Source organism: Diabrotica virgifera, chromosome 3 (assembly GCF_917563875.1).
Source record: "Diabrotica virgifera virgifera chromosome 3, PGI_DIABVI_V3a".
NCBI classification, from domain to species: domain Eukaryota; kingdom Metazoa; phylum Arthropoda; class Insecta; order Coleoptera; family Chrysomelidae; genus Diabrotica; species Diabrotica virgifera.
In genome coordinates this window covers 191,479,832-191,504,460 of record NC_065445.1, presented here as the reverse complement: position 1 = coordinate 191,504,460, position 24,629 = coordinate 191,479,832, and the positions used below count along the sequence as shown (strand labels likewise).

Below are 24,629 nucleotides of genomic sequence, written 5' to 3'. Positions count from 1 at the left end.
TATATACGATGCAGAGTATTTTATAAAGAATAACTTTTTTTCGTAAAACTGATAATAAAAAAGTTATCAATAGGTTCCAAGTTACGCATACATACTGTATAAGAGCTAAAAAAATTTTTTTTTTGTTAAACATTTATTATTGTTGAAGCTTATTATTAAATGTATTTTAGGTAAGTTTTACAGAAAAAAGTTTTGATCACTTTGTATAAACATTTTTTTAGCTGGTAATTTTCGGTTTTTGTATTACATTTTTGTTATCTTTCTTAATTTTCTTAAAAAGAAATAATTTATTTTATTTCTAAAGTAAAATAATTTAGTGCATTTTAAAGATTACACCCTAAGCTTTAAAAAAGCACCTATAAAACTGTAATAGATCTGTTCAAACTTGAGTAATACCGTCTTAAAGTGGTGGTAATTCTATAAAACTACGAAGATTTCAAAAATTACATTTTTGGAGACGTCATATCATTTGAATTAAATTTTTGAGATTTTTTTTGAATGAAGCATCATTTAGTAAGATGCTTGAAAGGTAAGTTGTGAAAAATTGAGAGTTTTTTAAGAAAAATTGTATTAGTTACACACTTTTAAATCATTTTTAAACAAAATTCATGTAAGACTCAGTTTCGGCCCACACCGTACTTATTCCCATACATTTTATTTCTTTCTATTATAACCATAAGATAGCTTAATTATTCTTCTTTCATGTTCAATTTGTAAAATTTCATTTGATCCATTATTTAAAGAATTACATTAAAATAACTCAACCGTGCACTTCGCCGTACGTTAGTTTACAGTGCGCCAATGTTTGTGAGAAGGGTGACTTTAGCGTTATAAATAAAAAATTATAGAAAATACAGATTTAATTTTAGAAAATTCTTTACATAAGATTTTTTTTGTAAAATTTTCTGATTTTTTCAATGGTCAAGTCAGTTTTTTTCTAAAATTTATATTTTCGGAGTTATTTAAAAAAGCATCTAATTTCGTAGTTCATTTGAATAAAAAATGAAGCACCCACTTCTCGAGTAGAACTTTTTGATATGTTGTTTATTAAACATTTATTAATGAAATTACAAAAAGTTCTATCTTGTTTGATTTTTTCCGAAGTGAAAATCTATATGCACTCCCCTATATTACAGGTTAAATTTTGAGTTATCAAATATGCGTTTTATCTCGCCAGGTATTAATGACGCACGGGTAAAGACTCGTGGACTCAACTGTACGTCTCTAATTGCGTCTAGTGGTAATAATGGACCACCGTTTTCTTTTCACTCTCAAAATATTCAATTAAATTTGCAATTAATTGCTTGCAATGGCTGGTCAAATGCGACGGCATTTTCGTTTTAATACAATTCAATTAAAATATCCAACAATTTGAATAAAAGTTAAATCGAAAAACTAAAGTAACAGAATTTAGTATGTAGACAGTTTATATTGTAAAACTTGTTTCACACCATTAAAAGGAAAGAATCAGTGTAGCCGGTACCGGTAGCTGCTGTGGTAAATAGATATAATGTTTTTTATCGCCAACCGTCACTAAAGTCATTCATTATTGTACTCATTTGCTGCCATTTGCGGCAGTAAAGTAACACTTTATTGTACTGAAAGAAGAATTTTACTTTACCTGCCGCGATTAATCAAATTAACTGAGATTGAATGTAAGTGGTCGATGGCAGTAATCGATTATTTATTTGAGTGAACTTAAAATTTATTTACTTTACTTATTAAAAATATTGTACAAAATGTAAGTTATTATTAATTAAATTTATGTCAGAAAGTGAAATTCTGTAGTATTTTGCAATTATATTCATAAAACATAAATCAAAACTTTACAGATTTAGTAATTAGGTATTCAATATTGATAACAACTATCGATTAAACATCGAAATCGGCCATCATGCCAAAGCATTCTGTCATTACTGTCATACGCAATTTTTACGCAAAATTCTTAAATCTTTTTAAGTTTTGTATTAATGCTAATATAGTATGAAATGGTGTTTTTGTTAATTCGATTATACAGTATGTCCCTGTAAGTTGTATCCATATGGAAAACTTTTTTTATTATTAATTTTACAACAAAAAGTTATTCTTTATAAAAAGTTCTGCATGGTCCAAACCCCAAGATTCAACCATCAGATATCAAATTTTATGAATGTTATACGAGGTATGTCAAAAAGTTCAAATTTCACTCAAGAGTAAAGTAGCTTTATTTTTCACAATATTGAAAATTGCTATTACGAAAAGTTGTTTGGAATTAAAAACTATATTCTAATATGCAATTACATCCTTCTAATTGAAAAAAATATTTTTTTGAAAAATTATGGATAACTAACATTATTTTCAGTTATTTCAATTCTGATAACTCTTATTATTAATTTTACGAATAAAAGTGATTCTTAATAAAAAGTTCTGGATGATCTAAAACCTAAAATACAACCATTTTATATCAAATTTTATCAATTTTATACGAGGTATGTCAAAAAAGATAAATTTAGATCAAAAGTAAAGTACTTTTATAGTTCGGAATATTTCAATTAGAAGGATGTAATTACATACTGAAACATAGTTTTTAATTCCAAATAACTTTTCATAATAACAATTTTCGATATTGTGAAAAATAAACTTATTTTACTCTTGAGCGAAATTCATATTTTTTGACATACCTCGTATAAAATTGATAAAATTTGACATAAGATGGTTGTATTTTAGGTTTTAGACCATGCAGAATTTTTTATTAAGAATCACTTTTTTTCATAAAATTATGTTAGTTATCCATAATTTTTCAAAAAAAAAAATTCAGTTAGAAGGATGTAATTGCATACTGGAATATAATATATTCTAGTATATATTATAGGTCTGGATCCCGCGTATGAAAAAAATTTGATTAATAGCAAGCTGAAAATTTGTTAATAGCTTTAGGGTGTCTAGTCGGACAAACTTTGATATATGGGAACACTGGAACAGGGGAAGTTTTAATTGTGGAACAGGTTAAAAATTTGAAACGGGCTGACCACGAAAACGTCACATGTATTTTGTCCGACAGAACTTCCAATTGATTTGTTACCCTTTCATTAAACTCTCATGCAAAAATCAGACTGCTATTTATCACCAAATAGGCATTTTAATGAGTGGAACATGTAGAACATGTCAAATGGCAGGAATTATGACAGGTGATAAATAGCAGTCTGATTTTTGCATGAGAGATTATTATTAACAAGAAGACAAATCAGAAGGGTGCCGGGGGAAATTTTTGGGAAGAAATTGTTTAACATTTTTTTTAATTCAAAATATCACCTTTTTGCCCCTGAAAATTTAGTTTCAGCTTTTTTGGTTAAACAAAAAAATCTTAATTTTTCTCAAATTTGCTAGATTTCGAGTTTTAAGCGATTAAAATCTGAAAAATGCAAAAATAAGCATTTTCGAAACTTGAAAATTTATGTGTAAATTATTATTTTTGAGGTTCTCAACTGTGTAAATTGAAGTTTAAAGTTAAACATTCAATTTCAATATTCTGATAAGTAACAGGCGCTTATTTCAATCTAAACCGCAGTTTTTAATTGTTAGTTATGCGCGTCCACTTTCGCTGTAGACGCCGCAGCGGCGCGTCGCACTATATGGTGCGCTTCGCACTATATGATTGGCGTATTTAATTAGCACATTGGCAATAATTAATTGAATAAATTAATAAATTATTAAAAAAAACTATGTTAATATGTTATAAAATTTTAATAAATGTCAAGGAATAAGTACGTATAATAATATGTATACGCACCATAAAGTGCGACGCGCGACGATTAACCATTAAAAACCAACGATATATATTGAACGATATAACGATAAATTGAATGTATAAGCTTCAATTTAGGCACTTGTACACTAATAATTAATTTACACATGAGTTTTCAAGCCTCGAAAATGCTTATGTGTATTTTCGCATTTTTTAGATTTTAACTCGCTTATAACTCGAAAACTGTCAACTTTCGAGATAAATGACAGAAGATTTTTTGAGAAAAATGACTTTTTTGTTCAAAATCATCCAAAAAAACCTAAAAATACATTTCTCGGGACAAAAACATAATTTCTAATTTGTTTAAAAAAATTGTATCCTCTGTAAAAAACTGTATAACCTGTATGAAGTTCGAAATGAGTTTAGTGCAACTGATTTTCATTAGGTAGTTGAGATATTCATCTATTAGATGAGAGCTGTACCAATTCTTAGTAAAGTTCATTCTTGAAAAAACGGCTTCGCACCCATAAGTTGAGCCTAACGTAGTACACAATTTCATGGCCAAACATTTTAAAAATTACAAAACACTATATTCTGAATGTAATCGTGGTCCGCACAAAACTAGCCCACGGTCCGGATGCGGACCGCGCTCCGCTAATTGGTGACCCCTTCGTATAATATTAAAAAAATTTGATATTTGATGGTTAAATCTTAGGTTTTCTACCATGCAGAGTTTTTTATGAAGAATAACTTTTTTTCGCAAAAATTTATAATAAAAAAGTTTTCCATATGGATACAACTTACAGGGACATACTGTACATAGGACGGTGATATATTTACTGATAATTTGTTAGCAATATTTAGATTTTCTAGGGAAAAGCAATAGAAGTATAACTTCTTACGTGCGTACATAGTACACACTCTTTTTTTCATTAGAAGGATGTAATTAAGTAAGGGTTAAGTACTAACTAAGTGTTAATGTTTTTTGTGATTGGCGATAAAATTTTGTATACACCACGTCAGTAAGACTCTTTATCGAACTCACCTGTTACTCGCTTCGCTCCCTCTGCTCGTAATATCAGACTCGTTCGATAAAGAGTCACTTTACTGACTTGGTACATGAATAACTATTATTTCAACGTAGAATGAAGTAAACACTTGTGTTGTATTTAGGTATATGAATTTTTTATTATTAAAAAAATTCTTAAAATTTATCCACAAGGTAGTGGAAATTGCACAAAACGTTTTCGGTCAAAAATGACCATCATCAGTGTGAACCTGAAAATAAGTAAACCACTTAAATTGAAAGCAAAAGGGTGAAATTTTGACAGTTGAAAAAATATAAAATGTTACTTACGTCCAGTGTACAAGTATTTGAAACTAGCCACTTCAATAGGTGTAAAAACCTCTAAATTACATTACTGATATATCAAACATTAAAAAGTAGTCGACATTAAGACGATGTCTTTTTGTGAAATAATATGTGGATGTATTCCATCCTTGCTCGAAATTGCACATAGTGCACAAATGAGAGGTTGACGGGCAACTAGTTGCTAGACATGACGGGTGCCAGAGATACATGACAAGAAGTCACAGGTATACTGAATTCGCTCTATCGAGATTCATTTTGACACTGACGTTAGTAATTTCTTTTTTTGGCAAGGTCAGTTGTCGGAAGTGACTGGAAATTACTACACAACCAACGCACCTGCTCATAGCCAATATTATTATAGACCAGTAAGGATCTGTTTTTAGGTGGATGTGAAAGGTGGCATTCAGATTTTTGCGGATAAAGTTAGGTGATAACTTCGTTAATAATAATTGATTTATGCTCCTTCTCAAATATGCCCGGAACATTAATAAAAAAAATAAAATATTTAAAAATTTCAAAAAATTTCGTTTTTTTTTCTACTTTTTTTGCTTATAACTTTAAAACGATTCATTTTGGAACAAAGTCGTATAGGAATAAAACAAAGATAATTAAATTTTCTATCAGATGCGATTGGTTAAAAATGTCTTAATTTATCACCCTTGCTGCAGAATAGCAATAAATATAAAATAAGGGGGCAAAACAAGTCTGTCCTTATTCAATGATTTTCCATCACTTATGTTACACTTGGAACCTTCCTTATTCGCTTAGAAAAGTTTTGTAATGTGCTAAAACTGTACACCAAATTTCCTTAAAATTGACTTAGTAGATTTTGAATAATAATTTTGCATAATCTAAACATAATAATAATTTACATAATAATAATTTTTTGCAATCTAAACTTTTTTAAAAAATTAAAATTTTTTAAAATCTTGCACAACAAAAACTAGAGCATACAAAGATTTGCCAATTTTTTTACATATAAGGAAGCACTCCACCTATCTAATACACTTTACAGAATTGAAATCGGATTATTTAAGTAGCCTCAGCAATGTTTTAAAGTTATAAACAATTTTTTGGCTTATAAACAAATTAGTGCTGTGGCCAGGAGGGTGTTCTACGGGCTCCTTCATTTAGATGGACTTACCCAAGATTTTTATGTATTTTTTGACCCGTAGAACACGATTTTTTTGGATAACAGTTGATCCGGATGTCGATAAGATTGTTATAAACAAAGAACTTGAGGAATTACATAACATCGATTTTTCGCAAAATAATATATTTTTTTTGTATTTCTTGGGTAATTCTAAGCAAAACATGTTCTTACAAGTTTTTTCGTAGGATGCATAGTTTTCGAGATAAACGCAGTGGAACTTTCAAAAAATCGAAAAATTGCAATTTGTGAACGCGAATAACTTTTGATTAAAAATAAAATGCTCACAGCATTTGAAAGTTTAAGTCAAATTATACCGGTTTTAATGATTTGCATTGCTAAAAATTAATTTTTTTTATTATTAAACAAAGCTATTTGTTTATAAGTTTAAAACATTGCTGAGGCCCCTTAAATAATACGATTTTAATTCTGTAAAGTGTATTAGATAGGTAGAGCACCTCTATATATGTAAAAAAATTAGCCAACTTCTAAATGGTCTACTTTTTGTTCAGAAAGATTTTAAAAAATTTGAACGTTTTTAAAAACATTTAGATTGCAAATTTATTATGCAAAAGGTCGATTTTAATGAAATTTGGTACACGGTTTAAGTATGTTACAAAGAATTTCTTAAGCGAATTACTAAGGTTCTAAGTGCCACCAAAGTGGTTAAAAACATTGAATAACAACAGGCGTATTTTGCCCCCTTATTTTGTATTTATTGCTATATTGCAGAAAAGGTAATACGTTAAGACATTTTTGACCAGTCGTATATCATACAAAATTCAATTATCTTTATTTTATTTCTCTACGACTTTGTTCCAAAACGAATATCGTTTTAAAGTTATAAGCAAAGAAAGCAGAAAAAAATCGACATTTTTCGAAATTTTTAAATATTTTAATTTTTTTATTAATGTTCCGGGCATATTTGAGAAGGAGCATAAGTCAATTATTATTACTGAAGGTGTCACCCACGGTTATTAGACTTTATTACGGTTGTCTTGTCCGACGGTGGTGGGGAGACTTATATTTTTGACTTTACGTCACAAGAGTTTACATTCCCATATTTTTAAATGATTTTCGATCATTGAATGTGTGTTATTGTGTATATATGTGTATTATTTGTGTTATTATGAAATAATTAGACAAATAGTACACATTTTATCTTATACCGGGTGGTGAATCGTAAAAAGGGCCATAGGAAACTCAATGTAAAATTCTGAATTGTTGAATTCCTGCTTCCCTAATTATTTTACATCAAAAGTCATGAGAGAATTAAAATCTGTATTAAAATCAAAAGTTTAAATTGTTCTACGATTTAAATGCATTCCAAAATTTTGAAAAATATGATACATGTGCCACAATAGGTATGCGTGTAAAAGTAAGGCCACACGTTACTATTTAACTGACAGTGTTCACACCATTGACAATAAAAAAATCTTTATTATTAATCCTTTATTCGCAACTGAGGGTATCTTATCAACTGTATTGTTTTTAAACAATAGATGCAATAGACGATAAAATAAAAATATTGACAGTTCAAAATGTGAACATTATTGCATTGTGTGTGGCCTAAGTTTGGGCTGAAAACTAAAATGTATTACATTTTTACAAAATTTTGGAATATGTTTAATTACGTAGACCAATTTTAACAGATATTTCCAATACAGATTTCAATCCTCTACAAATAGTTTCTAATGTCTTTTGATGTACAATAATTATTAGGGAAGCTGGAATTCAACAGTTCAGAATTTTACATTGAGTTAATGCAAAATTTTGACGCATGTCAAAATTCTCAATGTGTTTTAATTGTATTAATTTTTTTCGAATTCTGAGAAAACTAATAAATATTTTTGAAAAATTTAAACTCAGAATGAAAGACTACATTATTACCGAGGGCTGAAAGTCCTTGAAAACTTCTATAATGTTTATTTTAATAAGTTACAGGGCTGAAAATAAAAGAGAAGTGTGATATTTAATTTCAAATATTTCATTCAATAGAATCTGCTTGTTTATTCTAAGGGGCTTTCCGCCCTCGGTAATAATGTAATCTTGCATCCTGCGTTTAAATATTTCTAAAATACTTGGTTTTCTCAGGATTCGAAAAAAATCATATTACGATTCAAATGACAGTAAACTCTCGTGACGTAATCTCACCCTTAATGTTCATTGGTTAGTCGATTTAGGCAACCGTAGTAATGTATAAGAACCGTGGGTGTCACCTAACTTTATCTGCAAAAATCCGAATGCCACCTCTCACATCCAAAAATAGACGTTTTTCACAGATCCTTACTGGTCTATTAATAGTAAACAGACATAAAAGTAACATAAACCAAATACTATAGTCAATAGTATTTGCATAAACCTTACGCCAATCAATAATTATTTATTTACACCATTATAACGTATTAATAACAAATGACAAAATTATTTATTGTACAAAATAAAAATATTTTGTAGAAATTCCACAAAATTTTATGAGATTAGTAGACACTCCCACTATTTCTAATAATTCTTCTTTTTTTAATGAAATATAAGTTGATTTTAGCAGTTAATAGTGTGAGGTAGGAATTTTTGTGTTGTATGTTTCCTATTCCGAATGTGTCAAAGTGAATCTCGGTAAATCGAATTCAGTATAGGTGGTTTTTCATGATTTGACATGATGTCTGCGTCATCATGTCACAGATGTCAAAGATTTCGTCAAATTTAACATATTGAAAATATGAAAGTATTGTTATCTATTTTGAATTCAAATATGTAAATAAAAGTTAATGAGCTGTAATATATTAATTGGTTCAAACCGTAATTTAAAAGCAAAATTTTGCAATCATGCTGTGTGAGGTCATAAATTGTTTTTCGGAAAATTAACTGAATGGAATAATAATTAAATTCTGGGTTTCATTAAAATTGTGATAATTTTGATGAATGAAATATTGTTCAAAATTCTCTAGAAGTAAATACAACGAAAATTGTTGAAGAGGTATGGTTAGTTGCATGTTTAAGGAAGCTAAATAAAGTACATGAAAGCGTATAGTAATTATATTATTGTGTAAAAAAATTTGAATGAAATAAGAACTGATAGTAAATGAGGAAAGTGGAGTTGATAGGAAATGCAAGGTTCTAAACCAGAGAAAGCTGAGTAGACCAGGGCGCATCTGTAAAAATATTAGTACTTTTGGACGTTGAGAGGTGACTCAAATTTTTTTGCAGAAATTGCTTGAAAATAAATCAAATAATAATATTTGAGTTATCCTCCCTCTCAAAAAGGTCCGGAACATTGTTTAAATAATCAAAATATCAAAAAATTAAGGAAAAATTCGATTTTTTTCTTGGTTTTTTGATTATAACTTTAAAAGTATTCATTTCCGAGAAAAGCTGTACTGACATAAAAGTTGCGTAATTAAATTTACTACAATATAGAATTGGTTAAAAATTTAAAAAAATAGTCACCCTTGTTGCAAAATAGCAATCATTGCGAAAAAAACTATACAAAAACAAGTATTCGCATTTTACGTTTTTCAACCATTTATGCTATAGGGGAGTGCGGGGCACATTTGACAGTGGGGCAGTTTTGACCAATGGGGAACTTGCACATTTTTTTTATTACATAATAATGTTCAGTTTTGTATAAAAATGAGATTTCCAAAATTTCCCGCTTCAAAAACTCATAATAACTTAGAAATACAAATTTAAAGTCTTCTTTATTTTAAAGTAGTTCAGACGGCCCGTGACGTCACATAGTTTTACATTAGTTTTTTATATGGTTATATCAGTGATGTGGGAGGGTTATATGTAATTATATTCTTCTTCTTCTTCTTTAGTTTATTGGCCTCCACCTACTTGGGTATTTGGCCACAGCATCGTCGCGAAATATGGGAAAATATTTATATTGTAATGACATTTTTTTATCGTATGTCATTGTAATAATATAAAAAATATACCAGTTTGTTGGGATTGGAGTTTACAGTTTTTGAAGGAAAAAAGAGAAAGATTAATATGGAAAATAAAGAAAAACTTTATAAGTATTGTTTAGTGCCATTCTGTACAAGTACAAGCATTCAAAACCCCAATAAAATATTTATTAGATTACCAAGGGATAAAAAACGCCGTTTAAAGTGGTTATTTGCATGTCGAAAAAAATATATTTCAGATAATACACAAGGTCTTCATGTATGTCAAGATCATATTTTATCGTAAGTAGTCTGTTGTCTGCTTAATAGTGTTAAATAAAACAAGTATATTTTTTCATATTTCTGTGTTTTAGTTAGAAAATGATATGGAAAATTATACCAAATTCAAACTTATGGGTGGCCAAAAGAGGATGAAATTAAATGTTGTTCCTCACATATTTGATTGTCAACCAGATCGGAAAAGGGCACATTCTCATTATCCTACAATAGCAGCACTTAAGAGGGTTAGACATCAATTAATTGAAGATGCAATGGCTTCAACTTCTTCACAGTCTTCAGAATGTTTTGAAAGTATTAGGCAAAATAATATAGACGCTGTACAAATTGATAGTATCACTAAAACTGATCATAAAAAGGAAATTTCAACACAGACTCATATAAAATTCAGGAGTAAAAGTGTACAATGCAAGTTAGATTCTGGTGATTCTGTTTCATCATTAAACATAGTTTTTACTAGGGACATTGGGACATCACCACTGAACCTCAACGTACCAACCTTTTGTCCACAAAGGGACTCTGGATCTGATACCTCTAAAACTGAGTCTGAAAGTGAAGAGTCTGTTTATAGTTATAGTGAGGGTTGTGCAAGTGGTTATGAATCATATGATGAGGAAGTGCAGGAAACTGAAAAACAATTTAAAAACTTGACATTAAAGTGTACCTTAATGAAGTTGGAAAGAAGACCAAGGATATATCTAGGATTACCTGAATATGCATATTATACCTTTCAGTTATTACAAAACCATTGTAAGTTACCGAATAGCAATATTTTCTTAACTTTAAAAAAAATTAGAACAGGGCATTCATTTACATTACTAGGGGATGATTTTGGTATAAGTGAGAGTTACGCATCAAGAATTTTTTCAAAATCATTACTAATTATTGGTAAATATATAAGAAAGCTTATACTGCCACCCAACATTAACAGCATAATGTCAAATTTACCAATAGCTTTTCGAGCTCGATACAGTGATGTATTATGCATTATCGATTGTTTAGAGATTGAAATAGAAAAACCTTCAGATTCTATTAAACAATCTTTAACTTGGTCAGAGTATAAGAAGTGTAATACCCTAAAATATTTAATATCTTGTACCCCTGATGGTATTATTAATTTCATTTCTAATGCTTTTGGTGGACGAACATCTGATGCAGTAATTATAGAGGACAGTGGGTTTTTATGTATGCTTCCTCCCAAAGTATCTATCATGGCAGATAGGGGTTTTAAACATATAGAGCATTTATTGGTTGCTAAAGGGTGCAAATTAATTAGACCACCAAGTGTCTCGTCAAACAAAAAATTAAGTTCGATGGAAGTGATAGAGACAAAGCGCATTGCCAGTTTAAGGATTCATGTTGAAAGAGTTATACGCAGGTTAAGAGAATTTGCATTCTTGGCTCCCCATGCATGTGTTGACAATAAGTTGATACCCTATATGGATCATCTAATAAAAATAGCATGTGGACTAGTAAATTTGCAGTCTGGTCTAATTTCAGGAAAGTAACTCTTTAAAAATGTAATTGCTTTAGGTAGCTAGGTAATGGTAGAGGAGCTCAAGCGTGGATTTTTGCAGTTACTCGAGCGCGTCAGATTATCACATGGGGAGAAACCTTGTATCTTGTAAATGCACCTCTACCATATATTGGCTCTTAATACAGGGGAGTTCGTTAAGGGGGGTCCGAAAAAAATCGATCCTTAGAAAAACTCGAAATCGTCAGATTAAGATAAGGTAAGTTAAGTACATGCAAAACAGTGCATATTTCAAAAATCTGATGATTTCAGCGCGGCATAAGGAACTGGGTGAGTCACAAAGTTTCACAAGAAAAAACGGATATTTCGCGAAATGAACAACAGATCGAAAAACTAAAAAAAAAAGTGCTCAATATTTTTCAAAAATCTTTTGAATGATACCGAACACGGCCCCCATGGAGAGGCGTGCGGGGGTTAAATTTAATCTTTTAAATAAGAACTCTACGATATTTTGCGAAATGAACATCAGATCAGAAAACTGAAAAATACACGTATTCCACATTTTTGAAAAATATATCGAATGGCACCAAACACGACGCCCCACGGAGGTAGGGTGGGATTTTACTTAAAATCTTAAATATGAGCCCCCATTTTTTATTGCAAATTTGGATTCCTTACGTAAAAATAAGTAACTTTTATTCGACATTTTTTTCGAATTATGGATAGATCGCGCTATAATTGGAAACAATGATTGTTGGAAATGAAAAATTAAGTAAATTAAAAAATGGAAAGTCCCCACAAAATGGCAAATTTTACTTAACTTTTTTGGTTTTAGGACCTAATATTCACAACCCAATAGGTCCCCATAACGCTTGAGTGCAGCACATTTAGCATACTTTCCTCCCCTACCATTTTGTTCCCAAAATGTCATGTTTTATTAGTTTATATATTTAGCTTTGTAATTAGTCACTGTAAATTTTAGAAAACTAACAACCTAAATTGTATTTTCAAATAAAGATGGGTATTTTCTCGAGTCTACCCCAAAATCCCGACAGCCAAAATCCCGACAGCCACAATCCCGGCGGCCAGAATACCGACAGGCCAGAATCCCGACAGGTTTGATAAGTTTCTTTTTAACATATAATTACATTTATTTCTCGTTTTTTTATTTTTTGTTACTAAACAAAAGTATTTTGTATTAAAAGTATTAACAAAAGTCGGAATTTTTAATTATGCGAGGATTGTTGCATGTCGGGATTCTGGCCTCTCGGTGTTTTGGCCGTCGGGATTTTGGCTGTCGGGATTTTTGGCGGCACCGTATTTTCTCATAGCACTACAAGCTGGGGTGGGTCTTGGCTGACTGTACCACTCGCTTCCATCTCTAACGATCGTTCATGATAGTTGGATCAGTGTGTAGCCACATTGTTCTTAAATCTAACAATATATGGTCTCTTCATCGCATTCGAGGGCATCCTAAGAGCCTTCTTTCTGTGGGTAAGTCCACCCAGATTAACTTGGCAAGGTGGCTATTAGGGAGTCTATGGACATGGCCAACCCATCTTAGACGTTGGGATTTAATTTCTTGGACTACGTCGCTCGTCCAGTACATCTGCTTGACCTCAGCATTTGTTTTCAGTCGATATTGGTTGCTATTAGGATCGTGATAAAGTGTGAAGATCCTTCTGATGACTTTTCTCTCAAATCATCTAAGTTTTCTTTCAATTGCTTTGGTTAGTGTCCACGTCTCACACCCATACACAGGCACCAGTTTAATCACTGTTTTATATATTCTGATTTTTGATAGTCGTATTAAGCTCTTAGATTTAATAGTGTTGTGGAGGCTATAAAATGTAAACTACCTATACATATATACATACCGTTTGCTGCCTGAATTCTCCCTTTAATCCCTTCCATGATATCGTTATCTGCAGTGATTGTTGCTCCGAGATATTTAAAACTCTCTAAAGATGGGTATAGAAATTATAATATCTTAAATATTTGACTTACATTTTTTATTGTTTGTAATGATTTACACTGAATCTGATTTATGTTTTAGAAACAATGTAGATAATGAAACTAAACCTATAATATGTTTTCCTTTACTTCTTCTTTAAGTACCGTGCCCAAATTTTTAGGCGTGGGTAGCTTCCATAACAATTTGCCCGATATCGTTCTCGATCTTGTGCGGCATGTAACAATTGATCTGCCGATAAGCCAGTCCATTGACGAAGGTTTCTGAGCCATGAATATTTCTTTCGACCAATTCCTCTTTTTCCGTCGATCTTTCCATTGAGTATTAACTGCAGCATCCTGTATCTGCTACCTCTCATTATATGCCCCAGATATTCAAGTTTTCTCTTTTTTATCATCTTCATTAAGTCACCTTCGCCTTGACCTACTCTGTTTAAGACTTCTCTGTTTGAAATGCGTTGAACCCAAGATATTCTGAGCATTCTACGATACGACCACATCTCAAAGGCTTCTAATTTGTTCATCATGTTAACCTTCATGATCCAGGTTTCACATCCATATAGTAATACAGGATACACATAACATTTTAGGAACTTGATTCTTAGTTGGAAGTTCAGCTGAGAGTTGCTCAGAATAGATCTAAGTTTCATAAATGCTCCTCTTGCAATTTCTATACGAGTTTTAATTTCTTCATCCGGATTTAGTGTCTCGTTTATCCAACATCCTAGGTCTTTAAAATGGTTAACTTTTGTTATTGATTCATCACTGACAATTAGTTGCATAGGGCCGACGTCTTGTTTACTAACCACAAGTAACTTTGTCTTTGTTGCATTTATGTTAAGTCCGTTATTGGAGCATTCTCTAGTGACTCGATCTATAAGGAATTGAAGATCTTCGATGTTTTCAGCCATGATCGCGGTGTCGTCTGCATATCTGATGTTGTTAATAGTTTCACCCCCGATTCGAACTCCACATTGTCCTTCCAAGGCTTCATTAAAAATTATTCCTGAGTATACGTTAAACAAAGTTGGTGATAACACACAACCCTGTCTGACACCTCTTTGAATGCAAATTTTGTCTGTTTCTTTGCCGTCTACCAGAATAGAAGCTTCTTGATTCCAATATAGATGTTGTAAAAGTCTCAGATCTTTATCATCTATTCCAATCATTTCTAGATATTGAAACAACCTATCATGTTGAACTCTATCAAACGCCTTCTCAAAATCTATAAAGCAAACGTACATTGGTTTCTGTACTTCCCATGATCGTTGAAGTAATGTTAACATTGACAACAAAGCTTCCCTTGTTCCCAATCCTTCTCTGAAACCGAATTGTTTGTTTCCCATTGTCTCTTCACATTTCTGCTTAATTCTATTAAGAATTATCTTAAGAAGTAGCTTGAGAGAGTGGCTCATGAGACTAATTAGTCTAAAGTCTTTACATGATGATGTATTAGGTTTTTTTGGGAGTGGAATAAATGTAGACTCTAACCATATCTGTGGCATCATTCCAGTCTCGTATATATGGTTATAAATGTTTGTTAGTTGTGACACATTGTCGTCATCCAGAAGTTTGAGCCAGTCTGATGGTACTTGGTCAGGGCCTGGAGATTTCCCATTTTTGCTCTGTTTGATGGCTTTCTCTACTTCCGCTTTTAAAATGCTAGGACCAGTATTCGTATACTTTGTGGTGTTAAGTGGTGGCCTCGTATCCAGGAAGAGCTCTTTTATATAGTTAGTCCATTCTTCCTTTTTTTCATCCAAGTCGAGAATTATTTTACCTTTGGAGTTTCTCATAAAGTTTTCCTTTACAATGCAGTTTAATTACTATTTAAAATGTGTACTATAAATACCTAATAAATAACAATTTATTTTCTACTTATAGTTTAATATCTTTGGCTTGGTACAAGAAGTGACTTTTTTCTACTTTCGGCTCGTCTTTAAAAAAACCAACGGCTTTCATGCAAGATATCCTAAGTTTGTCTAACCTTAAGAGAAAACAGTAGCGATCAACAGGTAGCGAAAACGCGTTCCAAGATTGCGGCTGTAATTTTGAATATTTTTTCCACATATTAATTTCCACATATTAATATATTTTTCAAATTGGGCTCTGTACCGCCATTCTTTATTATATTACGAATAAGTGTGCCAAATATCTCGAAAAAATATTCCAAATTACAGCCGCAATCTTGGAACGCGTTTTGGCCACCTGTTGATCGCTACTGTATCACCTTAAAATAGCATTTTCATAAAATCAAGAAATATCTACCTATTTACTCAAAATCTCTTTTAAAATTGGTGCTACAAATGTCAATGCAGACTATGTTTTCTGGTTAAACGGATGACTTAGTCACTTCTTGTACCAAGCCACAGAGTATAAGTACTTATATAAGGATAAATATTGTAACTGCAAAAGTTTGTTAACTACTTAGTTAATTTGTAGGTCAGTTTAATTTCAGAATGACAACTCTTCAAAAACAGCCAGAAATAATTCCCAAAAAATTGTAAAACTATTTTATTAACTAAAAATTAATCTTGTATTTTTTAACTTATTTCTTTGTACTCAAAATATTTCAGGTTTAGCCTATAAAACAAATGCAGCTGTAGACATGTGTTTTTATCTTCTAGTCAGTAGGAAGTAGGAATATGATTTATTGTCACTGAAAATTTTATAATTTTATGGACAAAGCTTACATACAGTCAAAAAATATCAGTAAACAAATAACAAACACTAGAATTAGATAAATCGTCAAATATTAGTATATAACAGTATTAAAATAAAGCACAAACAAAAACAATATATTGCAAAATTTATATAAATTGCAAATTTAACATCAACAAATAAAATCAATATTAGGAACTAATAAGTTTAAGCTTCCGCATATGAAATCCAATTTTCTTAGTTATTCATTAAGCAATTTTTCTATTGAATAATATGGTCTTTTAGATAGATAGGCTTTTGTCATTATACGGAACTTGGGGAAAGATGTTGCAGATTTAAGTAGTAATGGGAGATGGTTTCATGGGCGTCCATAGGAGAGGGGCGTGGCCCCCTAGGTTTCCAAGCGCTTTAAACTATATAATATGATTGTCCAGTATATACAAAATATAATGTGCAACATCTTCAGGTCTGGCCCTCCCCCTAAAAATTTTTATATGGGCGCCCGTGGATTATTGTAAAGTTTTTTTGCTGAATATAATATAGATTTCTTTACGAACTCAGTGGACGGGATAGGTAAATAAATATCAAAGGTTGAATTTCTGGTGGAGTAGAGATGATTAGCCCTTGCTGGAAATACATGAAGGTGTTTACGAATTAAACAAACCGTTGCTAGAATATATAAACATGGAAGTGTTAAAATTCCGTGATGTCTAAAGTAGTTTCTGCAATGTATAGTTCTTCTGAGGCCTAACAGATATCTTATTACTTATTGCTATAGTAAGGCAAAGCTACCTTACAGATGTTGGTAAATGTAGCACAATAAAGTTATTCAGAAGAAAGTGTACAAGAAAATACTGATGGAAATAGGAAATGGTGTTCTGAAACTATTTCCTTGTGACATTTTTGTAATTAACTATTCTAAATGGAAAATAAGCCACAATTTAACTAAAAAATATTAATAAATTAATCAAAAATGTGTTTGCTTTTTAAAAAATTCTTCTAATAATTTAATTTAATCTGACTCAATTATATCGGGAATTCAAACGTATATTATATATTTTAAAGTTGAACAATTTAAAATGATACTGCCAATATTTTATGAGTTGCGTTCCTGGGACGACTTTAACGAAAGATAGTTCATTCGATTACATGAAATCAACCCCAACTCAAGAGAAAAAGGAAAGAAGTGACACAACGACCAACTGTAAATTTGTGTTTTTTTCTGAATTGCCGATATGGTTGTTAATTACATTCAAATATCACCACAGCTAAGTACTTACAAAGGACAAACTGTTACCCAAATATAGAAATAAAAATATTATTAAAAATCAAAACGGCAACAGGTGTATGCTTTAAAAAAACTGATAGTGTGTAAAACTTTATTAAAAATCAGCTAAGTACTTTCAGCATATGAAAATGCCATCATCAGATCTTTTGTCTTATAGGTATAAATACCTCAAAAGAAGAGTAGGTAATTGTTAGCCAACACATTACAATTAAAAAATTGACTCAGGACTAAGCTCCTGGTCTAGGGTAACCTTTAAAATATGTAAAATGTCACATTGATGTGAGTACTACACAATGGTTACCATTTTACATTGAACAGCTGTTACTGACAATTATTTTGAAATGATTTTGTCAGTAACAGCTGTTCAATGTAAAATGATAGCCATTGGGTAGTACTCACATCAACGTGATATTTCATAAATTTTAAGGGTTTTTTACCCTAGACCAGAGGCTTAGCCCTCAGTCAATTTTTTAATTGTAATGTGTTGGTCAACAACTACTCTTCTTTTGAGGTATTTATACCTATAAGAAGAAAGCTCTGATAAGGTTTTACAGACTATCAGTTTTTGAAAACATACCTGTTGCCTTTTGATTTATATAGAAATATGTTAGTCAAACAGTCATTTTCTATTTAAAAATCATATTATCTATTTGCATGCTTTCTAGAACATGCTTTCAAGAGTTTGGATTGGATGACAAAGGGAATAAAAATAGATGGAGAATACCTAAACAACTTACGTTTCGTCAATGATATAGTCATAGTAGATGAGGATCTAGGTATTGCAAGAAAGATGGTACAGGAACTCGTTGTGGCTACAGAAAATGTAGGTCTAAATATCTCGAAAATAAAAATAATGTCAAATTTGGTACCTAACCAGAACATCAATATTGGTGGGAAAGAAATAGAACTCGTAGATAGATGTAAATACCTGGGACATGAAATTACGATTGGCAGAGATAACCAGACTCATGAAATGAAGAGAAGAATGAATCGGTCTTGGATGGGCAGCATTTGGAAAACTGAGAGAAACTTTTAAAAGTGAGTTTTCTACATGCCTAAAGAAAAAGGTATTTGATCAGTGCGTACGCAGTCTTGACGTACGGATAGGAAACACTTACCTTAACTAAAACCTCGGCTACCAAACTAAGAGTCTCGCAGAGAAGAATGAAGCGGTCAATGTTAGGAATTACTATGCGAGACAAAATCAAAAACGAAGAAATCAGGAGAAGAACAAAGGTGACTGACGTCATCGAAAGCATAGCCAGGTTGAAGTGGAGATGGGCAGGACACATAGCCAGAATGACAGATGGGCCATTAACAAAGAGGTTATTAGAATAGAGGCCAAGAGAAGACAAAAGAAGCATCGGTCGACCGCCTAAAAGATGGACTAACGACTTAAGAAAGCTAAATAAAAACTGGATGAGAGCGGCGCTTGATAGGTCGGGTTGGAAACAAGGAGAGAATGCCTATGTTCAGCAGTGGACTTTTGAGGCTGGATGATTATCTATTTACAGATTTTAATAAATGAGGAAAAATATTATGTATCCAAAAACTTTCAGCAGCTGTCATCAAACTCTCCAAATAATTTTGATCATAGTCCACCCATGTATAATTAAAATTAGAGTTACTTTCAAATTCTGGATCAGCAACACAAAATAAACATTTTTTTTAGCAAACAAAAACATTTGGAGTTGAACTTGCGCATTATATTTGGCAGTTATTTTATTGTCCTTTGTTAAATAATTAGCTGCAGTTCTGCTAGTCTGCGGACATTTTATTTCTACAACGTATTCCTCACATATGGCATCAGGTGAAGCACCAAAAATTGGAAACTTGGGGTTTAACTGTAAGCCAATACGGTTTAATTTTATTTTAAAGGCTCTTTCTACACATTTCACCACACTTTCTTCCAACTGTTTACCCCTATTCATTGCAGAAGTTGCTTTAAATTTTGACACTCCCAGTATTTGTTCAACAAATGACCCATCGCATTTTTTACAGTGAGCTGCATCGTATACTTTTGATGCAGTTATTCTGCCATACCTTAACTCGAACCATAGACTGCTATCTGACTGTGTCGTAGTTTTTATGGCAGCTTCTGAGCATACTTTCTCACTCATATTAACTGCACAAAATTCAACAAACTCACTGTATGTGGTCTGTTTTGTTGAAGTAAATTTTAGCAACAGCTGAAAAATCCCTAAATTTTTCATAACATCATCTTTTTTAAAATGTTGCAATAACTGGCTCTCAGACTGGTTTTTAATACCCATAGCTACTACTTCTTGAAGGAACTGGTTACTATCTTCATCCGAGCTTAGCTCCTCTGGGGCCCCAAAGTCTTTCAGTGTCAAATATTTTATACTGGTACCAACTTTCGATAATTTACTTTTGGCCCAATAACATGTTACTTCTGTTTTTGAGGGTTCTTCACTCCTTCTGTGCAACCACATCAGAAAAGCTATTTGATGTTTGCATCCACCTATAACATAAGTTTTGACATTTAGAGAGTGTCCATATATTTTTAGAGAAACAAAACTACTATCGAATCTAAGTAAAATATTTACATTTTAAATGAAATGTTATTTAAAGATTATTGTGATTTATAAATTATCCATAATATATTTTTAGACATATTAAACTACAATCGTATCTACGTAAAATATATATTTTAAATAAAATGTTATTTCAAGATTATTGTGATATTTATTTTAAAACTAAGAAGAAAAATTATTATAAAAGCTCTATATTTCGATACCTATTAGAATTAAAACAAGTTAAAAGAGTATTTATTACTTCATATTTATTGCAAAGTGCAGCATAGTCTTTAGCTGATCTGTTATTATTGTCCCCGATAAAAAAATATTAGGTTTGAAGATTGCTCTTTAAAATATTAAGAATAAATATCTGTCTATAAAAATAATACTTACCTAATGATGCAGCACAATCATAACACTTTAAATCAAGTACTTCCTCAGTTTCTTCATTTATTTCACAACTGACAGCGTATTGTTTTTTCTTAACATTATGTTCAGGTGTTATTTTTGCCCTTACAGTACAGATCACATCATCTCTTTTTACTTGAACCCATCCTACCGCTGCGTCTCCATATGATTCCCGGCCAGATCTAAAAGAAAACAATAAATAAGTTCATTTGATACAACTTCAATACAATAGCATTAAAATATAATATTGCCACTATACTTAATAGGAAGTGTGTACCTACTAAGTTTTATCGTTAAATACTTATGAGAATAATAATCAGAATAAAATCACAGTATAAAATTAGTAGGTATAATGGGAGTATAATATACAAAATATATGTACTTACTTATCTGCTTTAACTCCCCGAACTTCTCCGACGGAAAAATTTTCACTCTTTTGAAAATATGTAGCCACCATACACATATCAACTATAGGTAAGTTATCAGACTGCCCTTTACAAAAACCCTCTTCGGTCATTTTAAAAAATATATCTTAAAAACACTCAAATATATCAGAAATAGAAATTATCAAATATATTTATAAAACTTAGTGTCAGTGTCAAAACGAATGCCAAACCTATGAGGGAACTTACACATTTTTTTATTACGTAATATTATTCAGTTTCCTTTAAAAATAATATTTCCAAACTTTAACGCGGTAAAACCTCATAATAACTTAGAAGATAATTTAAAATCTATATATTTTTTTCTGTTTTCTGGCCTTGGTTTAGAAGAACCCTTAGCCAATGTAAAATAGTTCAAACGATCAAAAACGCTTGTGACGTTACATAACTCTGTGGCTATTTGCCAAAACTTGATATGTCAAATAGAACAAGTTTTCAGTAGAGCGAAATTAAAAATATATAACCTCATGACAATTTGTTTTTATTTTTTACTCGCTCAAATTTTATTAGATTTTTATGAAATTTCGTATATAAATAAATAAAATGATGCTTAAATTAATAGTGTACATTAATTTTGGAAATTCTATTGTGAAAATGATTTTACTAACATATCATGTTTTGGCAAATATCTTAGATGCCATATATAGACATATCATGTCAAAGTGAAGTATATAAAATACGTGAATACCATAATTACAAAATAAAAACTGAAGAAATTTATACTGAAATTAAAACTTGATATTTAATAAAGATGGTTACCTTTATTCAATTTATAAAATAATGTAAAATTCACCAATTTATTGAATATCTAAATTTAAACTTCAGTATAAATCTCTTTGAAATGAGTAATAACAATTAGCAAAATTATTTTTATTGTTCACTGTTATCAATCTACATAAAAAGCAATGTTTATCATTTAAAAATAAAACGTTAAATTCCATCATTTACATTCTCACTAGTCTTGAGTCCGTGGTAAAATGGATGGTACACTGGATCAAGGTATTGCAGCAGGAAAAGCAAGTCTTCCTTTTTTTGATGTTTTATGGGTTTAGGTCCACTATAAACAGGTTCTAATGTAGGATCCATCTGCTGCCCTCTGCGTTTAATATTAAGGGTAGAAACGTCAAGACCTTTATGTGCATATTTAATGTCTATAACACCCAACTCTTTACCAAAACGTAGAACTTTTATATCATGCCATTTCACATTTTCATTATCCACACGCTTTACATAGATATTCTGAAAAAGTTTGGAATACGCTAGAAAATCTTTCCTCTGCATTTCGATAACCTGGAATTTCTTCTTACCGGGTACAGTTCTAACAAACTGGTACCAGTCATGAGGTATCCTTATTTCAATTTGTGACGATTTTTTGGCACGCTCAATTCTTGCATGGTCGGCATCACATTCCATTCTAGTATGACCCACTTCCAGGAACTTGTGTTGTATTTCATTTATCTGGAAACAAATAAAGACAGTGCTCCTGCAACAATGTTATTTTTGTTTTGTCCGGGACAAGAATCTGAATATAGAACAACTTTTTCAACTGTATCAACTAAGCTGTCAAGGTATTTTAAAAGACAAGAAGCAACTTGATCTGATCCACGGTCTGACAACCCCTCATGCCACATAAAACATGAAGTGGTATTTTCAGTGCAATTTCTAATGGTGAGGTTATATGTCCAGAGCAATCTTTTATAGTAGACTACATTTGTGCTTAAATTGGATGTTGGTAGGTTCTGTTGTAAGTCAAATACTAAAACAACCATTTTACCGCTACTGTTTCTGGAGAACTCTATATCTGCTTTTTTTTCACCATAGGCAATCTCTGCTAGCTGAAGGTGTTTATTTTTCTCTTCATCCACGGCTGCACGTATTTCTTCACTATTAGAGGATTTTTTCTTGTTTTCTAGATAATCACAAGTCTTACATGTATCGATACTAGGATTTTTAAATTTATATCCAAGTTCTTTAAAAATCTTAGCATAAAATGAATATGACACAGGCATTGTTCTGTTTGACACATAAAGATCATACATAAGTTTAATATTTAGATTGGGAGCTAAATAGAGTCGACTTGTGTGTCTTCGAGAGTAGTGGCTCTCATATTTTGGAAAAGACTCTATGTGTTTTATAGCTTCAGCTTTTTCGTCTGGTCGAGCGTTATGTGGTTGGCGTTTTCCAGATCCATTAGGTTCTATAAAACCCGTGGGTGATATTTGTTTTTTTTTACCAAAATATCAATTTTTCCTCTTGTGATACCATGTAGATTCTGGAACATGTATTTGCAAACTTTTAACGTTTTGTCGTTATATGTGATATTATAGGATACCACAATTTGTCTGTTTTTATTATTTCCTCGTTCTCCTTTATCTTTTCTTTCTGTCTTCTTTGACTCAATCTTCAATCTTTCAGAAATTACTTGGTCTTTGTCTTGCACTTTTTTAAGAAAATCATAAAAAATTTCTTTTTGTTCATCTATGGAGAGTTTCTCGTGACATTTATTGCGATAGCAACTAGTAAGCGCTTGAAATACTTTTGCAGGTTTTTGTATACCTTTTCTTGTAATATGTTCTTCTCCTAACATCTTCTTTTCTTTCATTTCGACTCTGTTATATTTCGGTTTTTTAGGTTGAACATTAGAGTTATTTATTTGGTCTTTGCCATCGTCACTCTTATTTGTAAAAGTATCATTACTTACTATGTCATCCGTATTATTACTGGAAGTAGCTGTTGTTTCACACTTTTTAGATGGCATTGCTTGATATTTACCTGGCCTTTCATTGTCACTTGTGTCAGATGAAGTGTCCGAAGGAATATAATCTTCATCTACATCTGAATTATCACTATTCAAATATGACACTAATTCTTCAGAATGGCCAGTGGATCCAGAAGTTGAACTTATTTCTTTACTTTCGGCATCAACTAAACACCTTTTCAATCCTCTTATATCACTTCCCACTGATTTTTTAAAGTCCTCACTTTCAGTGTGTAATACTGTTTCTTCGATATTTACTAAAACCGCCGAATCTTCATGTTGGCTAATAACCATATCAACTAACAGCTTTCCACGCGACATACTTTTACTAATAGTTTTCTTAAGACAACTAAAGAACCACCTTAATTTAGTAAAATGCACAACAATAAAATTAGGTTATGTTATCGTCAGCTGGTAACCAAAACTTGATATGTCTATAAAACACCCGTCCACATTTTAAATCTGATGGTGACAAAACTTGATATGTCAACTTATCAACTTTTGGCAAATATTAAAATGAGGTAATTTAATACATCATGTTTAGTCTTTAACTTATATCTTTAATAATATTGTCCTTAGACATACCAAGTTTTGGCAAATAAAAATATAACTTTAAACACATATCATGGTTCGCAAAGCTGAAAACCATGATTTTTGAC

General features: G+C 31.3%; 1 protein-coding gene across 2 annotated transcripts in view; it reads left to right on the top strand.

The window, feature by feature from the left end:
- The window catches only part of LOC126881477 (zinc finger protein 502-like), a 50,714-nt gene that overhangs the window by 11,777 nt on the left and 14,308 nt on the right, over positions 1 to 24,629 (top strand). The gene's annotated exons all lie outside the window — the stretch shown is intronic.